Raw genomic sequence first — 27,038 nt, forward strand, 5'->3', positions numbered from 1 at the left:
AGCAAAGCCATCTAAGTTTGAAAAGCTTTGAACTATTCCTTTTAGATCCAGCAGCCTTTCCCCATTACAATACCTAGCCTAGATTTGTTGACAGCGAAGTGTTTATAAATATGTTGTGCTAAATAGCTGTTGTTCCTACCATAATTAGTTTTAGATGTTCTTGTCATGAAGCTTAAATTTGTTTTCTGCTAAGTTTTACGATTATGTTTTATTATTAGTAGTCCCACTGGAGGGAGTGTTTTAATAGCAAAATATCTACACATATATACATTGTGCTACAAATGAAGATATTCTTCATCAGGCCTGAGTGAACTGATCACAGTATGCCTTACCATCAACAGAGTTTCTGCAGTGCAAGGGAATACTCTGCACTTTGTTGAAGAACGTTGTGTTGCTCCAGCTTGTCCAGTAGGCAGAAACCTAGTAGCCAGACCATGAGGCAGCTGGAGCAATGTGAGCACTGTGATACCTTTGCTTCACTCTTTACAGAAAGAAGGGGCATACATTGCTTCAGAAAGCAACAAAGGGTGCTTTCCTCAAAGCAACACTGAAGTGAAACCCACCTTCAGAACTTCACACAGCACAGTACCACAATGACCAATGAAGGCGTAAGAAAACAGAAAATTGTACAGGACTAATCAACTTTCTGTCTATCCTTTGCCATGCATTACCCTTGAGTTGCTCAATGAATGGGGGCATACACAAAGCAGAAAACATGATTTTTTTTCAAGCTTGGAACAAAATAGCTTCCTAAAAATGTCCCTTAAAGGGATTCTGAGATAGTTGACCAAAATTGGAATGGCTTAAGTATTCCACTCATAGGAAATAATGGAATTTGGAACAAGCCTCAAAACCACAACACTAGATGGAATAGCAGTTCATGGTTGTGGTTACTTAATAAAAAATGGCCACAGAGATTATTTTGAAAAGATTTTTTCCCAATAGGGATTTTTTTTCCCCAATAGGAAATACTGGAAACAGCAATGAAAAATAGGTTAAAATCTGTCCTCAGAAGCACACTCCCTATTTTCAATTTTTTTAAGTAAACTTAAATTTTAAGTCCAAACAACGCACTAACTAGTCAAAAAGAGCTAATCCAATCCCTTTTCTTTTAAATTAGGGTATCTCCTGCCCTATTGATAAATAAGCCAGCTAGGAAAGCACAAGTTGTACTGTGTTATTTTCATTTCTTTTTCCTTTTTTCTTTTCAAAAGAGTTTTTTTTAAAAAAAAATCCCCTTTGTCAAATCCCCTTTGTCAAGTTGTTAGCTGTCAGCACTGGGTAGCATCTCACCTACTTCACAAGTTCAACTAATGAATTTTCCGGGTTTTTTGTTTGGTTTTTTTTGTAGCCAAATGCTGTTGCCTAATTAAAAATTAGTCTCCTGAAAGCTGCACTGAGCTCCTGGTGATTACATGTCTAGCTTGTCCACTTTCGCAAGCCTATGGAAGTAGTTTGCCATTGCTGCTTCTTCAAATATGTTTCCTCCCCCAACCCCCATTCCTACTTTAGCTTCTTGTTTTCATATGTCTTGGTGGTCTCCCAGTTAAATACCAACTAGGTCTAGCTCTACTTAGCTTTGCAAGATCAGCCACATTTGGCTAAGGGCTACCATCGAGCTGGGCTCTCAACTATTTCATGAATAAATTGAATATTACAGCATAGTGGCAAAATAAAACAACGAAAAGCAATATAAATAGTTGAAGTTTCAGGCTGTGCCATCAGCTCCTCAACAGGATGAAGGGGCAAAGTGCATCCAGAAGTCTTTCTTATAGTTAAGGCTTAGCAGCACCAACAGGACAAAAGATTCAGCAGCTCTCCCTCAAATCTATCTAGGTGGTTGCTAAGAGTCGGCAATGACTTGATGTCACATAATCAATCAATCAATCAATCAATCAGTCATCACTCCCACAGAACAAACATAGAGCTGTAGCATTTTTAACTTTGTTCTGGAAGCACATCTTCAATAGAGCGCAAGGATATGCTCAGTTTCCCTTTACTAAAACTTCACTTCCCAGCTCAGCCCAAACCAACGTAGAGTTTGCATTTTAAATACCCTCTGAAAGTTCAGCATTGAACTAGTGCTTTTTGCATCGACTGGCTCAACGGCACCAGCAACACTTGTGTGTTAAGCACCACACTTCATGCATGTGCACACACTTTTAGTCTTCACTTGCTTTGTTCAACCTGCGGTCATCAGCTTTTCACTTTTTCAGTTGCCTGCCCCAAAAGAGCAGAGCACAATACATTTGCAGTGGATCGACCCACACACTGCAAAACTCCAACTCGAGGCTAGGAAGATATTTGAAAAAGCAACTACAAGTCACAAAGCAGCAATCCAATCACAATACTCAGAACAGCTGGAACACTCAAACAGTGATGCTCGAAAAAAATCATGCCTGTTCTAAGAACAAGAGAGGACCCTTGGAACAACTGTGGGTTTTTTCCCCCCAAGCTCTGATCACTCAAAAGGGCTGTGACAATGTCAAACCATTTTGCACTCTATTACATGCATACACATAATAAAGCTCCTGTCTTCTTACACCTGCTTACTATGGCCAAATAACCCAGCAAGGTTATGACACCATTTGATGAAGAATAAGGCTGTTCGTGCCATAGCATTTTTGTTATTTGCTAATCCTTCACAAAGAGCTTTCATATTTACAGTCAAGAAAAGGCCAGTACAGCAATACTGTACAGTTTTGGAAATAAACTGCTGTATTTGTTCCCTTGGTCAACTCTTCCAGGATGTCTTTGATTTGGGTATAGCTTGTGAACTCTGCCTATGCCTTATATATACTGCCTCCCTCATAGATACTTAGATATTCCATACATTCTGCGTATGACTTATATCAGGACATATTTTTCCTTAGTATGTTCTAATCTCTGTTGTATTTTTATTTATCACTGACCCCAATTCACATTGTTGTAGGTGGGTTCATAGCAATCTCTCTGATATTCTTTTTCTTATAAATGGCGTGCTTGACATTTATTGTCCTGTGAAGTGTCTCTAAACTCTTCAAGGAGTTTAGATGATTGTTAAAGAAAGAGGGGAGAGACAAACACAACCTGGACTTTTAGCCCTGGCAGAGTTTTATCTTTCTTTTTCCACTTGCAAGCTTCCCTTTGGCATCTGGATACTGTACCGTACTGGCTGCAGTAGCAACAGAATGCTGGATGTGATGTTTTTAACTTGGGTCTCATCCAGGATGGTTCTTCTTAGACTCTTAGAATCTCAAGAGTGAATGATTCACTTCCATTTCCCACTCTGTGAAGAAACTGAAGGAAGATAGGGTTGGAGCATAAGAAGGGGGAAGTCAGAAATTAAATATTTTCTTACATTATTTATAGGGTGTTTTGTTTTTAACACTTATAAATAATAATAATAATATATAATGGAAATTTTGGCATTAAGCTCAACGTTTTATACTTCTTTATATCATGAAAACAACTTAATGTACTCAGTTTGGTATCTCTTATTAATGTTATATTGAGCACTCATTATATAACTTCAGTAATTACCTGTCCATTTGTAGAAAATGTCTTTTTTGAAAATAGATTTTTGTTCCAAATGTTGAAAGTCAGGTGGCATACGAGATGATTATTTTATAAATAAAATATTTATAATATTATAAATAATTAAAAAGAAAAAGAAAATAAAGGCATCTTCCTTTCAAATTTCTAGTCAAAGTCATTGCTAATGTTTCCCATGGTAGACTGCTGTCATGGAACATGAATGCAACATAAACAAGTGAAGATGTGGATTTGTCACTAAGTAGAAAAATCTACCCTTTCCCAAACTGGTGTCCCACCAGGTAAGTCTGCCACCCCAAGCCAGCATGCCTTAAATCATATAAGGGAAAATAAATCAGATTTGGTATGTGGTTTCCATCCTTCCTTAGAAGTGTGGTCTTGGCTCTCTGAAATTCTTGTCCTTCAGAATTCTGTCCTTCAATGTTCATCTTCCCTCCAAAACTTCCACATTTTGAAATTTTGACATTTTTAGACATTGTAATTTAATTATAGAAGCTGTACTTTGCTCATGTTATGTTGCTGATACCCCTGATGTGCTAATCCATTCATGATTCTATTCAATGGCTTTTAAAATGTGAGGTGCACTATCCCAAATGCAGTGATGGTGTGACACATAAGAAATATTATAAATAAATAAGCCAGCATGGCTGGAAATTTTGTTTTAGGTAATATTTTAGAGCAAGTTCTTGCTGTCAAACCAATAATTGAGAAATGTTTTTACATAAGGAACAAATACCATATTATCTAAGGCAGGGTTCCTCAACCTCAGCAACTTTAAGATGGGTGGACTTCAACTCCCAGAATTCCCCAGTCAGCCATGGGGAATTCTGGGAGTTCACGTCCACCCATCTTAAAGTTGCTGAGGTTGAGGAACCCTGATCTAAGGTATATGTATGCATAAATCATTATTTAACTATTCTATAAGAGATTATCAAGATAGCAACAAGCTGTAAAGGGTCTTGCTAGCCATACCAGACTGTCTTATCCAACTAGGACAAATCCTGGGTGATACAGAGCATCAGGAATTGCTTTACACTTTCACACGTATGCACAAAGATCCCAGGAGATTCTCTGCCCCACCCCCCAAGCCCCCGATGTTCTGGAAGTCTTTAAAAACTTGTTCTCCCATATCTTTGTGAGATTGTGAAACTCCTGTCAGTTGTGTTTTATAGTATATGGAGTGTGATTTTTCTGGTTGGGTGGCCTCTAAATCTAATGATGATGATGATGATGATGATGATGATGGCACTACCTTCTTTTTCTTTCTTCTCGCAGGAATATTAGAACAAGGCCAAAAGAAGAAAAAAATGTCTTCCTTACCTAATGAATAAACGAAAAATCACAAGGGCAATTTAAGCAAGCTCATTGAAGTCAGTCTGCAGAGGCCTAGGTCATCTGAGATGTGTGTTACCAGATTACAACTCCTAAGAAACAAACTGGCAACATTAATGCCTATTTAGAATAAAATTTAGTTTATTAAGGCACACTGGTGCCCACAGGCTCTTGCTGCTTTAATCAGCTTGACAAAAGCAGCTTTAAAGCATTGCACGTGAGCTCTGCTCCTCTGGAACATGCATGCCATGTCATGACACATGCAAAAAAAGAAGGTGTGTGTGTGTCACAACACAGGGGTGCTGCTTGTGTCACTCTGAGCCCACTTGATCCCCCCTCTGGACATTACCATTAAGATGCAGGACAGCAACAAGGAAAAGATTGGATTCAAAATGTAAGTAAAATGAAAGAGATGATGGGAAGACTAATCCAAAGTGAAGACTGAGTCTCAGGAGAAAATAACTGTGAATGGACTCAGGCAATGCTTAGAGCATCTCCTCTTTCTCTTCTTTTCCAACCCAATTCTTTTTCATGGTATTTTGCATATTCTGTTCAGATTCAGAAATTAGGCAATAATTCAACCTGGGTCAATCTTTTCCCTTACAACATCTAGTGTAGTAGTTCTATTGTTAGCTGTTGAGTCTGTAAATTTTATATCCTGATCAAAGGAACTCTTGTTTTCCCAGTATTATTCTTTTCACTCAAATAACCTTTAATGTTTCTTTCCATGATAACACCATGTTTTTGTTCTATAGTCCCAATACTGTCAGCTTTATTTATTACAGCATGTATGCTTAAATGTGTGCAGGCTTAATCTGAGATAGTTACTTCCTGAGAGGGAACACCAAATGGGGACACTTCTCTCTCTTGCTTTTTAATATTTTTATTAAAGTTTATATATATACACACACACACTAATACAGAACTAAAAAACGTACAAACAAGAAAGGAACAAAGGAAGGAAGGAAGGAAGGAAGGAAGGAAGGAAGGAAGGAAGGAAGGAAGGAAGGAAGGAAGGAAGGAGGGAGATAAAGAAAGAAAAGAGAAAAAGAAAGAAATATAAAAGATGACTTTCCCCTCCCTTCAAACAAGTGTATGAATTAACAGTAATTTAACACCTTCTCTAGTATTCCTAAAAAAAAAAAGACCTTCTTCATCACCTCCCTAAACAATAACAAAAATATTCAACAATCAATCTAATCAGCAAAAACAAAAATGCCAGTAATAATAAACTATATATTTTAAGCTTAAACCAATAGGTCTATTTTGCATTTTAGCTTCTAAGTTTTTTCTGAGAAATGAAACCTAAAAGATCTCTCCCCTTAAGCATACAAAAGACCAATAATAATCACATATGTGTTTTAAACTAAGCCAAATAAATCACTTTTACAGGTATAGATCATTGTCTTACAGTCCTGGTCAGAAATAGAAAATTCACTATTAACAATCCAAGATCAAAACATGGACAATTTAACCTTGATTTGATAAATCCTCTCCGAATTCCTTTCTTTTCTTTTTGAAAAGCTCAGTCTCTAAATAAAACCCCAAATAACAATCTCCTATCATTCTCTTCCTATTTATTTTCAGAAAAGGTTTCAGAGATTTGGTATTTCCCTTCTGTATGTCCAAAATAGGATAATTCTCAGGGTCACTCTTCCGGTCCATTACAGCTTCTTTCTCCATATCATTGTCATAATCAAGCAACTTTGAGTCCATCTTCAGATCCACAGCATCTTTTTCCATATCTTCCATGTCTCTCTTATAATCTGGCATTTCTTTAAAGTCCATTTTAGAATCCTTATTCAAGTTGTCCTCCACTGCTATTTTATCCAGTAGAATCTATTCTTCCTCTACAACCTCTGTTAATCCCAATTTTAAAAATAGTTCCTGGACACACTGATTCCAAACAGCTAAAAATTCTTATCTGGAAGAAGGGTATTCCTCCATTATGTTAAAAGACATACATTCCGTTAGCCTTCATTCCCTCTGACCTTGAAAGCTCAGTCTTATCCTGTGTTTATTTTCAGAAGCAAAACTTCCCCAGGGCTGACTTTCTTGCAAATAAATCCAAATTCACTTTCTGTATTTTCTTAAACATTTAAAACAATCCTTAAAAAGACTGTTTCAAATCTATCTAGTCTCTTAACTGTCCATGATCAACATTCTTAATTCACTTTCACTGTTTCCAAACGTTACAATATTTCTTTTTGATCTTTAAACTTACTTTAGTCTTCTTCCTCCCAGAATAGTAGGAAATTCTCCCAGTGTACAGCAACTTGTCTTTCAGGAGGTTTTTAATTGCCAAATAAATCACAAATAGGCAGTTTACAATGTTAATTGAAAGAGAAAGTAAAGTAAATCTAGTGCACCATGGCTTGGGCTCAGTGTTTCCCTTGACTCCCAGAGTGCTCCACCTGCTAGAAATTGCTAGATTGCAATCTCTTCACAGGGAATCTCTGTAAGGAGTACCTGTGGGTGATTGTGATGGAATGGAATTATGAAGGTCGAGCTCAGGGAGACAAACATTTTCTTAGCTCACCAGAACCGCGTGGGAGGATCAAGAGGATGAGACTGGCACCCCCCTGAGGAATTCACACTGTTGTGGCTGGAGGACTTTGGGAACTGGGGTTTTAGTCTGGGAAGATTCTTGCTAGAGGTTGTAGCTAATAAACATAGCTGAACTGAATTAGCATTGTCTCTTGGAGTTCCTTGGGCTAGGCCTGACATCAATCAATTCCTCAGGGAGGTGCCAGTCTCATCCTCTTGATCCTCCCACGCGGTTCTGGCGAGCTAAGAAAATGTTTGTCTCCCTGAGCTCGACCTTCATAATTCCATTCCATCACAGTGATCCTGTCAATCTCTTATCTAGAGATCATTCCAAAGAGCTGGACTGAGGCCAGCTCCCCTAATTGCTGTGGGCGTTGGCACCACAAAGAACAGAGCTGAAATCAGCCATTTCTTCCCCAGAAGCCCCCAAATGGGGACACTTCTCAAATCAAGATGCTCTGAGCCTAAAGTCAGCCAAATTATTTTCATGTTGTGGCAAAAAAAATTGCTATGTATTTCTATTAATTAAATAACAATCTATTGGCATCTGTTTCATGGTATTGCAAATCTTCTGCCTGAGTTAGTGACTTTTTTCTGCTCAATGGTAGGGGAAGCTTTCAGGGGGTCCATTTTCTATGTCTTTGAGATTGTTGCCTATTTTCTGTTTTGTTATTGTTGTTAATTACCCTCCCAAACTGGAAAGTTTAAATCTAATATTAGATGCCAAATCATATTGCTGGACTCATCCTCAGTCCAGTCTTTATTTTTGCTTCCCTGACATGTATTGAGCAAAATAACCATTTTGATACAATCCTTTCCATTACAGTTGTAGCTTTTTTTTTTTTTTTAAGTTTCTGTTCCTGACTATACAGGTTATCATCAAGTCTTCCAGCGCAGCAAAGGACCTTCTGTTACTATACTGTCGTGAGAAAACAGAATGACTGTAATGATATGCTTCAGTTACAGTGGTGCATGTTATGATTTGTGATGCTGCAGATGAAGCAAGAGGCTGTACCTAACAGACTGGGGAATACAACCCAAATCTTATTAATTGGAAACAAACTCTGTTAAAAATAAGATTTTGAGAATTGAGTGAGATATGGTCTGGCTGCCAATTACTCAAAAACAGCCTTTGTAACATTGCACCCCAGGTCATATGACTGGGGGGAAATCCAGTAACTAGGACTCCCTGACTCTAAAATTATATAATTTACTGAGTAATTGAAACCTTTTTCTCAGTTCTATTCAAGATCTGATGGTTTAAAATATGATCCTGGTTGCTGTAAGTCTAGACCTGATGCTAGATAAAAAGCAATTGATTTTCAGTCTCATTGCTTTTCCATTCAAACTTTACAGAATACTTAGCCAAATTAAATGAATTCAAGTTTCCATGGCCAGATGAATTATATCATAGGTACTGAAGAACTAGCAGAGGGGATCACAGAACTATTAAGTGTACTCTTTCAGAGCTTCAGGAAATCTGTGAAGCCCCAGAAAATGGGAGGAGATGAAATGTTATCCCTATTTTCAAAAAAGAGAAGGAGGAGGACCTGGGAAAGTACAGACTTGTCATTTTGACATCTATACTGAGAAAAGTTTATATCAGATTATTAAAGAGCATGTTTATGAGTGTTTGGATAGAAATGCATCAGTTAACAAAAGCTACTGAATTAATAGATTGGGAAATGACATGGACATAATGTAGCTCGACCTCATCAAAACATTCAGCAAAGTCTCTCATGATAACTTCATTAATAAAATGGTAAAAAGAGGCTAGGTGATACCACAATTAGATAGATTCTTACTTGGCTTAATGACCTTATCCAGAGAATACTCATAAATGTTTCCACATCATCTTGGGGAGTAGTAATAAGTGAAGTGCCACAGGGTGTTCTTCAACATTTTTATTAATGATCTGGATAAAGGGGTTGAGAAGATGATTATCAAAATCGTAGATGACAAAGACTAGAAGGAATGACTGCCATGTTAGAAACGAAGTAGAAGATTCAGAAATATATATACACACTTGAACAGTGGATGAGATTTATGAGAAAAAAATGAAAGCCATAAGTATAGGATGGCAGGGACCAGACCTAGCAGCAGTACATGTGGAAATGATCAGGATGTTCTAATGGATCATACCTTGAATATGGGCCAATACCATTCTGAACAACACAGTCTAAAAAGGATATTGACAAACTGGAGTGAGTTCAGAAGAGAGCTACCAGAATGATGAGGGGACTGGAAATCAAGTCCTATGCAGAATGGTTTAAAGGATGGGGTAAGTTTATCCTGCAGAAGAGAACACCACAAAAATATTTAATCACAGTTTTCTGATATCTAAAGAATTATTACACAGAGGAGGGAGTTGGCTTCCTCTCCCTCACCCTGGAGGGCAGGACCAGAACCAATAGATTGAAATTACATAGAAGTAGATTAAGATTAGATACTAGGAGATGTTCTGACAATAAGGACTGTCAACCAGTGGAATAAGAATCAGTTGTTTCATAAAGTGGTAATGAAGACCTTAATGAAGATCTTCATTAAGACTTTCACTGGAGGTCTTAAACTAGAGGCTGGATAGCCATCTGTCTGAAATGCTTTAGCAGAACTTGGGTTGGACTAGGTGACTCAGAGGTCTCTTCCACCTCTATCTTCTATTTAGAGGCAACAGAATGGGATTTCAGCATTTTGCCAAAAGAAGAAAGCTGAATGGGAACTCTAGGAAAATTGTTTCCTCCTGATTCCCCAGTTTCTGGAAACAGAATGTAAAGAGACAAGAAATTGGGTAAGAAAAGGGCAATGCAATGAAATAACACTAGAGAAAAGTTAAATGACCTAGTAAAATGCAAAAGAGCCAGATGATGCAATAATTGGTTGGTGGCCTGATCTTACAGTGTGGCTGTTAAAGCATCAACAAGTAGAAAGTTAAGAATGAATTATTTTGATTAATATGGCCTGACAATATTTATTCACTCTCTGTTCCTTCATTTCTCCCCTGCCATCCATTCTTGATGTTTCCTACTGTGCAATAATAAGAAATCTCTACTGATCCTAACTGTTCTTTTAAAAATATCTTACACATTTGTGGGTTGGATTGTTTGGTGAAGATTCTCATTTAATTTGATAAAAAAAAAAAAAAAGTTGAGGCAAAAACCAACAGAGAAAACATTTCACTGGAATTTTGTGGCCAAAATATGAATTCTTGCATTCACTTTTGTTACAAGGGACCAATAAAAGTTCAGCAGGCTATTCTAACTTTCAGGGTAAAATAATCAATCAAGATTTCTTCTATTAAATTAAAGATTAGGGAAAGAATTTAGGAGACAACATGTCCCATGAGGCTTTTTGAGATTGGGAAGTGTAGGCAGGTCATGAGGCAATTAAACAATGGAGAAAGGTATAATAAAAAAGAAATAAAACCCACAACAGCCTCACAATAATAAAGTGAGCACATTTTTTTAAATGGGAAAGAAAACTTTCAGGAAATTGGAGGAGAGATTTGGCATAGCACTAATTGGAATATACTGTTCAAGGACTGATTGCCTTGGAATTCACCCAGCTGTACTTTTTCTATGCTGGTACCCTCTGGACCAAAATTCCATAATAAGCTCCAGGCATTACACATGGAGGATGGGAATTTGGGGAGGTGTTCAACACCATATTTCCTGAGGGCAACCTGGAAGTTGCTGTACTTTATACCTTTCAAACTGGCTCAGGAAACACAGCTATGCATGTCTTTGCATGCTATCAGTTAGAAACAGAATACAACAAGACATAGGGTGAACAGCTACATTTTCTGGAATACCTTGAAAGGAACTAGTACCTTTCAAGAGTTTACTCCAAGAATCTGTTGGAAAGAGCCACAATGTAGGCCCTACCCATATGACTGGAATATTTAAGTATATTCTCAAATGTTGTTCAAAGATAAATAACAGTTTCACTGTTAATGAGTTATCATAGTAGAGGTAGAGAGTTCAAGTTGTGGCATAAGGTTCGGCGATAGCGCCACATTTCTGGTTTATGGTGACATTGGCAATTATTTTACACACTTTTCTACAATGGAATAGTGGAATCCTTCTTTTTACTACTTCTCAAATAATATAAATGACTGACTTCTGAAAACTCATCTGATAGTGTTTCATGATCTACATAGTTATCACTAAAATTAGGTTATAGATGTATTTTGATTTACTTAAACCATATCTCCCCATTTGGGGACATGGTGCTCAAAAGGATGGTGGGCATCCAGGTGCTTCAACCATAACATTTGCTGGAATGGTTCTGTGGGATGGAAATAACAGGCATAGACCTTGCAATTTCTACTAAATTCATATTATGGGGTCCATCATATGACAGATAGAACTTTATTTCAGTAATTGACCAATAAAAATACATTCAATAAAACAAGCAAAGCAAAATTATCCCCTAAGATCAATAACTGTTGACAACCATTTGTGGGTGAAGCTTACGCATAATGTCCCATCATATGTCATCTTCTCCTGTGATCTGTTATCTGCGGTAGACACTCTAGCATCGGCATTTCCTTTTGCCCAGAAACTCATATAACAACAACAGTGTCATCATTCTGATGATATGACAAGTTCAAGTTTATTTGTCAAGACATTCAAAAGACATTCAACATGCTGATTTATGTTTTAGTTTCCTCTCTTGTTTGCTATAAGTCTGATTTATTTTTAGTGTGTGCAGTTCTTTTATACTTTTATTGCATTACATAGTGGCATATTTTGGTCTTTATAACTGTCATAAACCAGCCTAAAATCCTACAGGAGAGTATAGGTTTAAAATATTTTTCATGAATAGACAAATACTTTCATTGATTCGGCTCTACTAGTAGTTAATTTTCATATTTTAAATTTTAAATTTTAAATTTCATATTTTAAAAACAAGAGTAAAAATTAATACAAAGTAAAATAGAATAAGAATGAAAAAAGAAAAAGGAAGAAATAAAAAAGAAAACTAAAGGGCAAAAAGAAAAGAAAAGAAAAAAGGTAGAAGAAAGTTAGGAAAGAAAGAAAAAAAAATAAAGACATGGCTATTTCTAGACAGGCTTCTAAACTTCTTCAAAGCAGTTATAAGTACAATTGTCGATTTACCTCTTTGTATAAAGTTACATCATGACTCTCTTCTTTCTATAATTTATCCTATCCAGTTGTCAAAACCATAGATCATAAGTTCATTGTTTTCTGTTTTGCACCATAAAGGTTTCCAGTCCATAAAGGTTTCCAGTCAACAATAAGATAGATATTGTTTTTTCTCTAATCAGACAGATCAGCTTGGCCATCTGAGCAAGTTCTATCAACTTCACCAACCATACCCCCATTGTAGGTATTGCCAAATCTTTCCATCTTTGTGGGTACAATAATCTCACTGTGCTTATCATATATAAAAACAAAGTTCCATGACTTTTTTCCAACTGTTTATCCATCAGTCCCAAGAGGAAAAATTCTGGATTCAATTGTACTGTATATTAATCTTTAAAATCCTCTGAATCGGTGTATCCACTTGAACCCAAAATCTTCCAGCTTTTTTGCATGTCCACCAAGCATGGTAGAATGACCCTTCTTGTTGTTTACATTTCCAACATAGATTTGAAGTACCTTTATACATTCTAGATAATTTTACTGGTGTCATATGCCAATGGTACATCACTTAATAAAAATTCTCCTTAAGGTTATAACACAGTATAAATTTCAGTCCTTTCAACCACATAGTGTCCCTTGTTCCATCTATATATTATAACCAAACCTTTTAGCCCACTTTATCACACATTCTTTCACTTCTTCTTCTTCTGTTTCAAATTTCAATAAAAGTTTATACATTTTAGCGATCACATGTTCACCATTTGTACACAATTCCATTTCAAAGTCAGTCTTAGAATATTCAGTGTCATACATTATTTTGTCTACTTTGAATGTTTCGGATAACCATAAATAGGAAAATCATTGATAATTATGTCCCTCTGTCAGCAGTTATTCTCTTGATTTTATTTTGTATTCCCTTGACAGAATTCTAGTATCTAATGGTATGTTAACCGTTTGTGTTTGCCTATTGCTTCTCACCTATAAAATGCTTCTTGTGCTGATAGCCACAAAGGTGTTTTGGGGCACAACCTGGATTTCTATTCCATATTCTCAATACGGCATGTCTAACATAGTGATTTTTAAAATCGATGTTAACCTTATTGTGGCACAAATATCCATGCCACCCATATCTCAGGTCATGTTCTTCTAACTCTAAAAGACTTCTATCTCTCACCAAAACCCAATCATTTATCCAGACTAAGCAGCAGGCTGAAAAATACAATTTCAGATCAGGTAAACCCAATTCTCCTCTTTCCTTTGCAACTTGTAACACCTTATATTTAACTCATGATTTTTTCCCTTGCCATACAAAAATAGACATATCCTTTTGCCACTGTTTAATTGGTGCCTCAGTCGTCAGAACCAGTATTGTCTGGAAAAAAAATTATCATTCTAGGCAAACATTCATTTTTATTACAGAAACTCCCCCCAACAATGACAATTGTAATTTCTCCCATCTTAACATATCTTTTTTATCTTCATTCCAGTTAACATAATTTTTTTGAAATAACATACAATTCATATTAGTCATGGTGATACCCAGGTAGTTTACTTTTTTCTCAATCTTAAACTCCATTTTCTTCATCAATTCTGTTTGATCTTCTATTTTCATATTTTTTGTTAACATCTTCACCTTCTGTTTATTAATCTTAAAACCTGCTAGTATACTAAATTCTTTTAATTTTCCCATCAATGTCTCTATCCCTTTAATGGATCCTCCAGAACCAAGACCAGATCATCAGCAAATGCCCTTAACTTATATGTTTCTTTCTCAAAACCTTTACTCCTACAATTCTCTCATCTTGTCTTATATCTCTATTCACTATTTCAAAAACTAAAATAAACAGACAGTGGACAACCCTATTTTATTTCTTTTTGTATCTCAAAGGGTTTTGTTAGATCTCCATTGACAATTATTTGTGCTTTCTTTGAAATGTAAGTAACTTTAAAAGAAAAAATAAAAAAGTGTAAATTGATCTTACCCATTTGATGAAATCATCTCCAAATTCATATCTTCCAAAACTTTAAACAGGAAGGCCAGTTCAAGTTGTCAAAGGCCTTCTCTGCATCTAAGAAAATCAATGCTTGCTTCTTGTCATGTTGCTCCAAGTATTCCAAAATGTCCAACACATTTCTTATATTATTAACTGTCTTTTAGATAAAAAACCACATTGATACTCATGAATAAATTCTTGCAAAATTATTTTCAGCCTTTCAGGCAAAATCATTGTTAACAACCTGTAGTCATTATTCAATAATGATATCAGCCTATAGTTTCTTGTTAAAGTCATATCTTGTCCCTCTTCAGGTATTAATGCTATATTAGCCCCTTTCCAACTCTCTGACATCTTTCCCCTCTGTAAAGTAGAATTCATCATGTTTTGTTAAAGTTGTAAAAGTTCATCCTCAAAGCATTTATAGTAATAAGCCAGTAACCCACCTGGTCCAGGCACCTTTCCTATTTTAGTCTTTTTTATAGTTTCAGAAACTTCCCTTATTGTTTTGGGCCCATTCATAATTTGTTTCTGTTTTGCTGTAATCTTCAGTAAATTTTGTTTCTTTAAGTATTCATCTATTTTCTTGTCCTTTCTATAAATTGGAATAATATTGATGAAATGCTTTTTGCATAAATACATTATGTGTTATTACATTATCTCCCTCTTGTAATTTAAATATCATTTTCTTTTCTTTTTCTTTTTGTAATTTGTATGCCAACCACTTTCCTGGTTTATTTGTAAACTCAATTTTTTTGTTTTGTTTTGCATAATTCATTTTTATTTGCATTTCTCTTAGTGTTAACATAGATAATTGTTGCTGTAGAAGCTCAGTTTGTTGAGAAATATTTATCTTCATTGGAAACTTTTTAAATTCCTCTTCTTTTTTTTTTACTTCATCCAAAATAGCTTGTGTTTTCTCTTGCCTCTTCTTTTTGAGTTCACTATTATGTTGTATAAAGTTACCTCGCATGAAAGCTTGCTTGCATCCCAAATTATTCTTACATCTGTATGTTTATTAAGTTTATTTTAAAAAAAACTCTTAATTTCTTTTTACAGTCCTCCACTATTGCTTCTTTCTGTAACAGCATTTCATTTAACCTCCATCTGAAAGAACTGGGTTTCCATTTAAAAACCAAACTCACTGGATTATGGTGTGAAAAGGTCTTTAGCAATATCTCTATTTTATGAACCTTAGTAGTCAAATTCTTTGAAATCCAAATCATGTCTATTCTCGAAAAGATCTATGTCTTTCAGAAAAATAAGTATACTCTCTTGAATTGTCATTTTTATGTCTCCATGTATCAACAAGCTCTAAACTGTCCATAAAATTTTTTTTTAAAAAAACTTTTGGTAGTTTACCTTGTGTAATTTTAATAGTTTTCTTAGAAGTTCTATCTATGTGTGGGGAGATCATTCCATTTCAATCTTCCATTAAACACTAATTTTCATAAGAAAAACCCATTAGTCTGTCCATTAGTCCTTTGTAGAACATTGCTTTATCCTCATTTGGGGCATAAATTCCCAATATCAGAGTCCTAACCCCATGCAAATTAACTTCCACCCCAACATATCTACCATGCTCATCAGTCAATATAAGTTCTGGTTGTAATTGGGGGTTTATACACAAAACAACTCCATTTCTTTTTTTTTCTTTTTTGTTCCTGCTGAGATAAATTATTCATCCAAATTTTTGTAAGTCAAATATTTATGTATTTATGTATTTATTTATATGTCACATTTATATAGCTGCCCATCTCACATAAAGCAACTCTTTTATTTTATATTTCATATATTTCATATATTTTATATCCTTTTTTCTAATATATGTTCTTATAAGCAAATTATATCTTGTTCTAATTTTTTCAAATAATTGTTTTTTTTTCTCTTTTGAGGAGCATTTGTTCCATTTATATTCCATGTTAAGCATTTGTAATCCATAATCAGGCCAAAAGTTTGGAAAAGTCAATATCTGTGGCATCTAATTAGTATCATCCCTTTCAGTTTCCTGTAAGGATTTTTGTCTCATCTGTCACATCCATTTGTATTGTCTCCAATTCTTCTTTGATTTTTCTAGAAATTCTTTCACTTTCTGCACAGAATTCAGTCAAAACCTCTGCTGTTTGAAAGTAAAAGTTACTCCTGCCACTTTGTCCCATTGAAATGGAATCTTTTTCTGTTTAAGTCTATCAGTCAGAAAGAAGTAACCTTTTGTCTTATGCGGTATTCTAATCAGAATTTCTTTAAACACAATTACATCTGTATTATCAATCTTCAACCTTGTATTAACATGCTGCTGCAGAACTTGGTCTCTTGACAAAGTACACCTGGACATCCCTTGGAACTTTTCCTAATTTTGAAAATGTTGTACTTATTCTATAAACATTATCAATTTCTGCCTCTGTATCCTCTTCATCTCATTCAAAAAAATAAAATAAAAATGATAAAGCTTTAATTACCTTTTCTCTAAACTCTTCACCAGAATTCTCTGGGACCACTCTGAATCTCAAGAAAATTCCTTCTCTCTCAACTCCAATAATGCCAGATTATCTAGTAAATCTCTTTCCATCTCTCTATTTATAACCTCTTTCTTACTTTCCAAAATTTCCACTTTGCCATTAATTTCTTTTACATGTCCAGTCACTAGTTGTACAGAGTTTTCCATCTTCTTAACTTCTTTCATCTCTTCTTACATCTTTACAAGTCTTTCATCCATTTTCTCTTCAAAAGCTGTGAATTCAGTATTAAGTGATTCAGACAACTTTTTGCCTAATTCCGCAAACATTTTCTGAAGCAATTCTGGTGAACTCCTCTTTCATCACATTGCTCTAATGATCCCCTCCTCCTTTCTCCTGTTTTTGCTGCTTTTCTGGTGGTTGCCATTCTAATATTGTAATCTAAAAGTGAAACAAGAGGGAAAGTAAAAGGCAGGCTTCTTTTTCCCCCCCTGTTTTTACTCTCTGTGTCCTTAATACTTTAATTATAAATGGCACTGTGTAGTTACAGTCACTGTCACAACCTGGCCCATATTACCTTTATGTTTCTTTTGTAAAGTCCATCAATTTTCTACACTTGCTAATGCTAAAGAAATAATATTCCCATGAAGATCAGGTCTGTCTGCCTGTTTAATTCTATTATTTTCAAAAACACTTTTACCAAAATTTAATCTTTCAAAACTACTGTCCCCTTTATCTGTTTTAAACTTTCTTACATCCAATTCTTAAGATTTTGGTGAAAAATTAAATCATTTAAAGCCTTTTTTTTCCACCTTTAATCCAGAAAGATTAAAATCTCTTTAACTGTAAATTAATCACATTCAAAAGTGTTTAACAAATGAGGCTTCTGCAAACCTTGTGTCCATATAGGCCACATTACAGCTGTGAGCTTGATTGAAATCCCTCAACCCCCAGCTGCTTGACTCATGAGTCGATTGCAAAAACCTCAGTTCCTGCAGTGACCTCATGAGGAGCAGCTGTCCAGAGTGCAAGTGGGGAATCTCACAATCTCTCCTTGTCCAGAGATACTGCACCAGCTAGAATTCACTGTCTCATCACCAATCTCTATTGCAATTCCATCTCTGCTCCTTCAGGGACATCTAGTCTACTGTAGAACCTCACTCAGAAGCCCTAGTAGTTAATTTTCAATAGTATGTTTCTTGAGTTTGAATAAAGCTTTTTGTCCTCAAAATTAGCATGAAGTGCAAGAAAATATGTTAAATTTTTTATTATGTTTCTGTAATTGGCCTTAATTTAAATGGTTGTTTTCTTTAAGACATATAACCATCTTTTCAAAATTTGACAAAATCTCAGTTTTATAAAATATAAGCTATTCTACCCAAAAAACTTCCATTGTAAATCCAGTAGAGAGGGAAAAGTTCTTGTAATATCAGTGAAACATTTAAAGTGTTCATTACTACCGGTGGTTTCCCTTTTTAGACAAGAAAGTATATTTAATGCAATAAGGATTTGGTAAAATTCTCATCTATTTGCCATATCTGAAAGTGTGAAAATGCTTTTGTTGGTAGGAAAAAAAAAAGTAGCATTAAGAATTCCACTCCATACATATTCAAAATTCTCATCATTTATCTAATTGTTGAAATGAATTTTCTGTCCATCCTCAATTATATTATATCTTGACTTTAAAAATTAAAATTCCTTCTTTGTAACAGGTGGACCTTCTGTTGATCCTGAACTTGAGGCTGGAGGGATATTTGAATCAACAAAATATTAATATGTTAATATTTTTTATTAGCATCGAGCTTTCAAAATTAAATTTCAGACATGGGGTAAAGATTTTCATCTGAACTTTTTTTTTTTTCCTCAGCTGCCATCTAACAAAATTCACTCTTATCTACCAAGCAATTACGTTAGAAATTTACTCTCATCAGTGTGCCTGACTTTAGCTGAATACTTTGAGTGTCACTGCAAAAATAGTCTAAAGAACTGAAATTGAGAATACTCTGACTTGCTCAGGACTATATAATAAATTATGACAGGGCAAGATGGATAAATCTTCCAATGCACTCCTTTAAAAATGCATATTATTTGTAAGCACAGTAATATTCAAGAGATATTACCTAAAGCTATCAAATATCAAAAAAAGCTTTTGGTGTTCTTAAACCTCTTTTCAAAATATGTCAAATTTTAGCTTTTCTAAAACCAGAACTGCAGTAAAACACTGAGTTATTTTGTGATTGCTTTTTGAAATAAGAAGGGCTGGGATTCATTTGTTTCCTTGAAACCAATTCTTTTTCCATGAATTCCAAAAATAGTTTTTATTCTATAAATAAAAACAATAAATAAATAAATAAATAAATAAATAAATAAATGGAATACTCTCTCCCCAGAGGTGAGGCAGGCCCCCTCTCCCCTGGCCTTCCAGAAAGGTGTGAAGACCTGATACTACCAGCGTGCATGGGGCTTGAGAAGGGATAACCAACCCTGGCAGTGGCTGGCACCCTGAAGATGCTCCTGTAGGTCGATAACCTATTATATACCATCAATTCCTTGGAATATATTAGTTATCTATGAATAACTAATTAGTTTTTATTGTATTTTAATTGGTTTTTATTCTTATTTTTATTGTAAACTGCCCAGAGTCACTCTCTGAGTCAGATGGGTGGTGACTAAATTTGAAATATAAATAAAATAAATAAAATAAGGCATATCTTCTAAACTGTAATCCTTTCTATAAAAACATGCTTCTCACTCAGGCTCAGAAACTGTTGTACAATGTATTGTATCTTTTAAGGATTTGTTAAAGAGAAGGAACCTCTTAAAACATCTGATTACAATAATACTTCATCCAATTGCAGAGAGTAAAGAGGATGATCTTGAGAGAGAGAGGGGAGAGCTGTTACCACAGAGATGAGAAGGAAAGCATAGATTAAGTCCTGGACATGTAGAAAGTGTGTGCAAACTTCTTAAACAGAGACCTCCCTAATTTACACATTTATAAAAGAGAAAGGAGGGAGAGCACAAACAGAATTGCAAGATTATGTTAGCCAATCTAAATAAAAGTAGATTTTAGTTTTCTGTGAAGTTGATTTCTTGGCCTGGTCTGCCTCATAGGGGCAACTTAGGGGCACCAACTCAGGGAGAAATTAGATATTTGTCAATATAATTACATGAGGAACAGTCAGATGAGAAATGCTTTCCCTCTGATATAACTCACTGCAGTTTCAGATCTTTATTCTCCAGGTATTGCTCAGGAGATAACACACATACACAGCCCACCTGTAGTAGAGAGATGGGCTTTCTTAAGCAGTTTGAAATCACTGACTTTAGATGAGGACACTTCCCTGCTGGCCTGTGCCTCTAGGAATTAGGCAGAGCTGAGGAAAATGTGGGAGCGTAAATTAACTAGTATGTATTGGCAGTATAATAAAAAGTTGTAAATTGGAATCAAATCAAGGTAATTCAGACAAATTTTGGAGATATCCAAACTGAGACAGGCTCTTCTGAAGAAGACTAAATCTAAGTTGGAACCCCTGTAAAGCTTCATGAGTGATTTGGAAATTAAGGGTCACAGAGATAATATCCAGTAATCTGTAGACATAGTTGACTTCTCCCAAGATGCTCCATATAAGGCACTGCAAAGGTAGGGGAAATTGAGAGTTATGGTAATGATTGTAGTTCTGTGAGAATGTTTTCATTGGGGATCTCCAAATATAGTTCTAGAAGAGAGAAGTTCAAATTATATAAACTGCCCCCCAAAAGGGCTGGAGGATTGAATAATTTCCTCTCTCAATGAATAAATACTAAGATTTGAAGATTCTCCTTTCTACACAACAGCTTCTGAAATTCTACAGGTATCTTAAGATTCTCAGTATAATATTTCGTTTTCATAACAAATGGCCACAAAACCATAAGAAGAAATACATTTTTGGAAACTTCTAAAAGTAGAAGATGTCCTTGCAGATTTTCTGAACACATTCATCCAAAACGTGGCAGGTACTATCTCAGAAGTATCAACTTTTTATGAAAATGGATTTCAGTTCTGCTTGGAAATAAAAGCATAATCAGCAATGTTTTTTTTAAACAAAAACAAAAACAAATAATTACAATTTAAAAGAATATAGAATGGACCTGCCTATATTTTTGTCTCTGAAATTTTGGAAAACTTCATCCTCTTATAAAAGTTTATGGTTGCAGAAAACTACATTCAATCCACCAAACAGGAAAAAGAAAGTTGTGATAACCTATTGATTTCCAATTATAATAATTGAGAGATACAGAAATTTGGATTTATAAATTGAGATTAAGAGTTGGCCTCAAATCAAACTACAGGTGAGGTGGGTAAGTCTTTGAAGCTAACTCAGATGAACTGGGCTGTTTCCTAATTGCCAGACCAAGGCCTTTACTGACTCTTACAGTTGGTCCATACATTTAATTTGTATCTACTGCTATGTGGTGCCCATATTGTGAGAAATAACTTAGATGGTATGTTGAAATGATGATGATGATGATGATGATGATATAAATATGTTGTAGATTATTATGATGGTCATAGAGATTGTAGTATGGTTAAGGTAAAGCTTTCCTTGAGTCAAACTGAAGCCTGATGACTTCCTGGGCATGCCCTTGCAATTAACTGTTTGTTTGTTTGTTTAGATTTTTTTAATCCAGCCTTTTATTATTTTTTTATAAATAACTCAAGGCGGCGAACATACCTAATACTTCTTCCTCCTCCTATTTTCCCCACAATGACATCCCTGTGAGGTGGGCTGGGCTGGGAGAGAGTGACTGGCCCAAAGTCACCCAGCCAGCTTTCATGCCTGAGGCAGGACTAGAACTCAGTCTCCTGCTTTCTAGCCTGGTGCCTTCACCACTAGCTTAGTAACCTTTTTAAAAAAAGATATTTCTCAATTCCTTTGACCAGGAACAATCAATTAACTTCTATGCAATTCATCTTTTTCTTACTTTTTCTTGGGCCAACATAAAATTGTGTGTATGCATTTTTTTTTTAATGTAGTTCATACTTTGTAATAATAAAGAATATATATGAAAAGGTAAAGATGCCCACAAGTGAGAGTAGTTTTCTTAGCAGCATTATACTGCCTTTCTTCTGGAATGTTTTTCAACATCTCAGTCTAGCCTACAGCTCTGAGACTTCCTGGTAGTCTCCCATCAAAGCACTAACCAAGTCCAACCCCAACCAGCTTAGCTTTTGAAGATAGACAAAATGAAAAGTGTTCAGACAGATCCTTGATCCAGGATAAAGGAATCCATCTTATGTTCCTCTTCTTGAATATGCCAGGTTGTTGGTACCATCAAAGCAGAAATTCTGTCATGGAATGTCAAACAAACTTGACATTCTTCTTGATATTGATCTCTACAGGCCTCATCATGTTTCACAGAACAAACAAAATTAGTTGGGGATTAAATGTTACAGTTGAAGGGCAAACTGAGAAGCATTTTTGGAGGTTTTATAGAAAGATTAATACCATATTTATTATCCATGATTGCTGTGATTGAAAAGCTGCCTTGCAAATTCAAAGAGTTTATTATATATTTTATTATGTTTCTTCTGATGTTAAATGGTAATGATGTTGCTAATTCTTATACATTCACTTTGCATCTTGCATTACAGGAAAGTGTACTGCTCTGTTTAGATAACCAATTTTTCCCCACTTCAGTTTTGAAAGGTATTGCTTAAGAAGTCATATAGTTCTAAGCAGTTGAACTGGGAAGAATTCAAATCAGTACAATTGGCTATTTATTCTAATTGGGATGTTACCCACCTTCCTCCCCACAAAACTCAATTTACCAATCTTTTGTTTAGTATAATGAAGCAGTCATCAAAAGATGTGGACTATTATTCCAAGGAGACTGATTTCCTTATGTTTAAGACAGAGTTCAGCTGTTTTGTTCTTTTACTGTCTTGCCTCCTTCATACACAACAAGAGATGCTCTATTTTACTTTCATCACACATTCTGACAGCAGTCAAGTTTGTATTAGGGTCAGTAGATAAAAGCTTCCAGTCTCCTGCTGTTGAAGCAAATGGGAATATCTCCCTTTACTTGATAACCGAAGAAGCTTTGCAGAACCACTCTAGACACATATAGCAGGACTTTATTTCAGTATTCCATATCACTATAACTTTGAGAAGACAACTTCACAATGAGGTAAATGCTATTGCTTTAAAATAAATGCCAAATCACCCAGCACCTTCATTATTTTTTGGCTTGTGTGCCAAAAATAGATTTGACACATGACCAGCAGTGTTAAGGAATCCAGAACTTAACCTTACCGTCACAATCATATTGGTGTGGGAAATCAGTTTCACACACCATTTAATAACATGACACATCCTAATCACAATAATGCCCTTATTATATTATTATATAATATTATATATTTTAAGTTTCATGGTCTTGACATCTACCAGGTTGTCAGCCCCCAAATTTGGCCTTCTAAATTAACCAGGTCTTACTTGGTTACTTAGTGGAAGTAAAGTGTGAGAGAAGGAAGATCAGTTGTTCCATAGGAAGGGAGACATCCCATAAAGAATGTCCATTTCCATCCACTGATATGGTAAAGTAGAGCCCTTCAGCAGGCAGACTATATTTGGAGTTTGGAGGTATTGGGCAAACACATTCCATTTCAAAAAGATACAAGTCCCAAGCATATAGGGTATTACAGGAAAAATAAAATATGCTCTAGCCATCTTGAATACATATGCAATCATTCTTATATTACATTGTACATACACAGATCACAGAACATAGGGATGTGCAAAATTCACTGATCCAGGAACAGAACATTCTGGGGCACTCTAATATTTCTTTCTGGACCAGGCTGAACTTTCACTTGGACCCTGATATTCTGGGTGCACTTCAATACTTAATGGAAGTAAACTCTCCAAATGGAAGTGTCTCAGGATGATCCAGAATTGGTATTCCAGATGACATAGACCTGTCTCAGAACCAGGTCATCTATGGAAGACCTCACAATGCTTCCAGTTCAGAAGAGTTACTATCACCAGAATGGCATGGACCAGGAGAAGGTTTGGAATGGTCCAGAGGGCATCTTAAGAAATTAAATTAAAAATCATCTAATGTAGTTCAGTCTCTACTCTATGTAGGAAGCCACTAAAGCATTCCTGGCAAGTGGCTACCCAGATCCCCTTTCAAAAACCTAAAGCAACCTGTTTTTTCTACTTATAGCTCTTACCATCAGGAAATTCCTCGTAATATTCAGCTTGAGTCTCCTTTCTTTTAATTTCAACCCTGGTCCTTGCCATTCCATCTGTTGCAGCAGACAACTAATTTGACTGTTCTTGCCCATGACAGCCTTTTAGTTGTATGTCTGTTGTATGCCTTCTGGGTCTTCTCTTTTGCAGGCTAAACATGTCATCCCTCATAAGGCTTGGTTTCTAGACTTTATCACCCTGATAGCTCTCCTCTGGACCTGCTCCAGCTTCTTCATGATCTTTTTAAAGGGTCATGCCCAGAACTGGACACAGAACTCCAAGTGCAGTATAACAAGTGTTAAGTATAATAGAACTATTAATTCCCGTGATCTGGCTGCAATACTTCTGTTAATGCAGCCAAGATTGTATTGGCTATTTTTAGCTACTGAATCAGATTGCTTGTACTTAGGTGATATAACAGCTAAAATGGTTGCCTTGTTCTTTTTTGCACATGAACTTATTCATAACCATTTCAGCTTCTATTCTTCATTTTTATTTTACTTCTCATGAGGATTTACTTATTTATTTAAAACATTTTTATTGCTGCCTATCTTAAAGCCAAACTCTGGCAGCTTACCATCCAAAAATAAAATAAGATATACAACAATAAAAACACAATAAATAAAAACACAAAAACCAGGAAAACTAAAAAAGAAAAAGAACAACCACACTTTCCTGATGCCACTTGCTACATTCTCATCCCACTCTGACCTCACCCTATCCCAGTGCTTGGGGGAAGAGCCAGGTCTTAAGTGCTCTCCTGAAGGATAAGAAAGTGGGGGCCTGTAGATTTCAGGGGGGAAAGTGTTCCATAGGGCTGAGGCTGCAATCGAGAAGGCATGCTTCCAAGGACCCACAAGATAGCAATGCTTGAGGGAGGAGACCTGGAGGATGCCCACCCTATCCACTCTGGTGGGGTGGGCAGATACCTTCAGGAAGAGGTGGTCCCACAGATAACCTGGTCCAGCACCTTGAATTGCACCTGGAAGGAAACTGGGAGCCAATGTAGGTCACGCAACAGGGGTGTAATACGGGTGAACCTAGGGGTGTCCAACACTGTGGGCACCACTGCATTCTGGACCAGTTGAAATTTCTGGGTGATTTCAAGGACAGTCCCATGTAGAGAACATTGCAGTAATCAAAAAGCAAGAGTGACCATGAGCAGTGCCTCCCAGTCCAGGAAAGGGCATAACTGGCACACAAGAGGCCATTAGTCTAGGAGTATCCATGAATTGCATACCAGCTCTGTCATGGGGAGCACTATCCTATCCAAAGATGGCATATGCCCAGACCCTGGGGTGCCAAAAACCCAAAGCCACTCCATCTTTCCAGGATTGAGTTGAAATTGGTTCCTCCCATCCAGACCCTCACAGCCTCCAGACCCTTGGTCAGCACTGCAACAGTACCACCTGCCTAGCCAGGGGTGGAGATGTATAACTGAGTATCATCAGTATTCTGATGATACCATACCCCATGCTGGTGAATGACCTCACCCAGCAGTTTCATGTAGATGTTAAAGAGGAGAAGAGAGAGACCCAAGCCCTGTGCCACTCTAGATTACAGGAGCCTAGATTTCAACCTTTCCCTCCACCATCACCAACTGAAACTTGCAAATGGTATTTTCCACTTCTGGGTCCCAAAACTGGCTCAGAAGGATACCATGGCTGATGGTATTGAAAACCACTGAGAGATCTAAAAAGGCCACCACCCCATCCTGATCCCTCTAAAGGTCATCTGCAAGTACTACCAATGCCATCTCAGTAATGTACCCTGACCTGAACCCAGACTGAAAAGAGTCCAGCTTCATCCAGGACCCTCTGTAGCTGAGCACCAACCACTCTCTCAGCAACCTTCCCTAAAAAGGGAAGGTTGGAGACTGGACAAACCACCCCCTCCCACAGAGGCATTAGCCACCTCTTAGAGCCAACTACATGCCACCTTCTGGGAGGCCTTGACTAACCAGGAGGGGCATGAAGCCAGAACCCAGGTGGCCAAACTCATAGCCCCAAGGAACCTTTCCCCTTCCTCAGGATCAACTGTCTCAAACTCCTCCTAGATAACAGGGCTCAGACGTGTCTCAGTCACTTCCAAAGCATCTGCCCAGCCGGAGTTCAATTGTGAGTGAAGTCAAGCAATTTTGTCTAATAGATGCCAAGAATATCCCTCACAGTGGCCTTGTAAGAACTCCCCAGGCTCCTCCTTACTGAGGAAGGACCTGGTCATGTGAAATAGGGCCACTGGGCAGCTTTCTGAACAAGGTTGGAGAAGTATGTTATGCCACTCTTATCACCAGAGGGTAAGTCCTAATAATGGCTCTTACCTGTGCTTGGTTGGCACTCTAGGTGTCTCTTGTTCCATGTCATCTCTCGGAGCTTCTCAGTAAACCATGGTGCTCTATGAGATCCATGCCCAGAGACCACATAGGTACAATTCGGTCCAGGGCCCCCGTTGCATGCTTATTCCAAGCCATGGTGAGGTCCACTGATCTGCATGCTACAGCTTTGGGAGAAATCCCAAGCACCCTCTGTAACTGTAATGGGCCCATTACCCACCTGGGAAGGCTGATCTAATAGGCCTTGCCTCCCTGCAGCAAGGGGTGGCTGTGGAGAACTCTAGGGCCAAGAGGGAGTGATCCATCTACGATGAGGAACTGATATTAACATTCCAACATCACTGCCCTGAGGCAAACACTAGATCCAATGTGACCATCCCCCCCCACCCCCACTGTGATTTGGGCTGTGAATAAGTTGCACCATGGTTGCCATGGTGGCCATGAACTCATGGACTAACTCAGAACCTGGGCCCAGGGAAGGCAGGTTGAAGTCTCCCAGA

General features: G+C 36.7%; 1 long non-coding RNA gene across 2 annotated transcripts in view; it reads right to left on the reverse strand.

The window, feature by feature from the left end:
- LOC148215179 (uncharacterized) overlaps positions 1–24,486 on the reverse strand; it is a 41,776-nt gene extending 17,290 nt beyond the window's left edge. Inside the window, exons 1-3 of one of the 2 annotated variants that reach the window (XR_015796721.1) lie at positions 24,188–24,486; positions 14,501–17,409; positions 3,147–3,279 (exon numbers count right to left, since the gene is read on the reverse strand). This is a non-coding gene — a long non-coding RNA (uncharacterized LOC148215179). The remainder of the gene's footprint in view (positions 1–3,146; positions 3,280–14,500; positions 17,410–24,187) is intronic. The other variant, XR_015796720.1, reaches the window with a different exon arrangement.
- Positions 24,487–27,038: the final 2,552 nt, after the last annotated feature.

Source organism: Python bivittatus, unplaced genomic scaffold (assembly GCF_059951505.1).
Source record: "Python bivittatus isolate LINGU-HERP-01145 unplaced genomic scaffold, Pbiv_v1 ctg000400_np1212, whole genome shotgun sequence".
In the NCBI taxonomy this organism is placed as follows: Eukaryota; Metazoa; Chordata; class Lepidosauria; order Squamata; family Pythonidae; genus Python; species Python bivittatus.